Below are 2054 nucleotides of genomic sequence, written 5' to 3' on the forward strand. Positions count from 1 at the left end.
ACATCTTCTTCAGGCAGCAGGCAGGTGTCCGGAATCCAACACTGGCAGGCAGTAATCCAAGGGATGTAGAAGTTGAAGCACCAGAAACAAAGAAGGAGGACTCAGCCAAGCTTTGTGTTGAACTCTGTCAAATTTCTATCTGGAATGGGGACTGCTGTAACCAGATGTTCTTTTATACTCTTTGGCCATGCACAGAAAAATCTGAAAGAAATCCAGCTACTGGTGACTCGCCTCAGAAGTTTGGGTCAGGGGGTCCAATTCTATGAGTACTTAAATGGAGAAAAACTGGGTGCCCATACTTCACCAAATGTGGGTGATCTTCTGAGGAGAGTCACCAGCAGGTGTGCTGCAGATCTAATGCCTCTACTTTGAAAAGCAGCTCCCGCCCCAACCAGTGCCCTACAAAGTTTTCCCATTGAATGCAATTGGAGCCAAAGAATTACCCAGACTTCAATGAGGGAAACTTTTCCCACAAGATGCTCAGGTATGGCATTGGCCCATTAAAGTCTATGGTTAATTTTTTGGGGTCAGGGGGTCCAATTTTATGGGCACCCAATGGTCTTTCATCCATTTTTCATGGGAAACAATTGGATTGACGAGGCACCCTTTTTGCAGGTCCATATAATTGTGTCTCCTGACCCAAACGTCATCAAACTTGGGGGTTCTTCTAAGGATAGCATCTGTGGCTGTACTACAAATTTGGTATCTGTACCTTGAGAAAGCTCCCTCGGAACTCCCCCAATGGGAGAGGTGTGGTCACAAGAATGTTTTAAATTCTAAGAGCATATACTTAGTTCTGTCATTTGAATCCACTTGATCAGGAGTAAGGTGAGCATGTTTGCAGCCATTGTGGCCCACTATTGTGTCACAGTTTGATTGTAAATCCATGTTATCTGTGCAGACAATCTATTTGAGTGGCTGAGGGTAAGGTAGAAGAAGCAACAAATCCTGTCACAACACAGCTGAGCAAGAAACAGAATGGTTAGTTCTGGGTGGTACAATGTACCAGCAGTAAGAATACATGTAAAATGCTGTATCACACTTTATACAGGTACTGTGTAAACTATGTATATTTAACATATACACTTTGAAAGTCTGTTTCTGTAATGACACTGGTTCATGCTGATGCTGGGAGTCTGCTTTGTGCATCCCAGTGAACTCCAATTGCTTTACGCAGTTAATTTTTGACTAGGCTGTCAAATGGACCCCAGTCCCAGGTTTGAATGCTTTTGAATGACTTTATTATTGATAATGTATGCTGCTTTATGATTGCATGGTATCATTTTTACTTGTAAGCCACCTCAAGCAGGTCCCTGAAGAAGCAGTGTATTAATTTCCTAAACAAATAAATAAGGAAATTGTGATTGTTCCAGATCAGGGGTAGGGAACCTGCGGCTCTCCAGATGTTCAGGAACTACAATTCCCATCAGCCTCTGTCAGCATGGCCAATTGGCCATGCTGGTAGGGGCTGATGGGAATTGTAGTTCCTGAACATCTGGAGAGCCGCAGGTTCCCTACCCCTGTTCCAGATCATGGTCACCATATCCTGGTTTGTATCCTACTTCCAAGTGTGTGTTGAAAATGTGAACATTATGAAGTGTCCTTCTATTACTTATGGTAGATTTGTTTTAAAAAGCTAAAGAATTTTGAATACAAATACATTCAATAATGCAGAAGATTTAAAAAAACTAATATTCAAATGAAACCAAAGGCTTTCCTTTTGGATCTGATAGACAAATTGGAAAAAAAAGATATGGATTTTTTAAATTTTGTGGGTTTTCCAATTATGTGGCCACACAATCCAAAAAACTCAGAACAGTCAGAACATGACGATACATATGGAAGTTTTACATATAATGTTGGCAGCAAGAATGCTATGTACACAAAAATGGAAAACTTCATCTATACCTACAATAGAAGAATGGTTTGTGAAAATACTGGAATTGGCTGAGATGGCTGAGCTTGCTTCTTTGGCTAGAGAATTTATCTACCAGTGAATTCATCCATAATTGGAAATCCCTGATAGACTTTTTGCATAAAACAGGAAAAATACA

This window comes from Sphaerodactylus townsendi, linkage group LG03 (assembly GCF_021028975.2).
Source record: "Sphaerodactylus townsendi isolate TG3544 linkage group LG03, MPM_Stown_v2.3, whole genome shotgun sequence".
Lineage (NCBI taxonomy): Eukaryota > Metazoa > Chordata > Lepidosauria > Squamata > Sphaerodactylidae > Sphaerodactylus > Sphaerodactylus townsendi.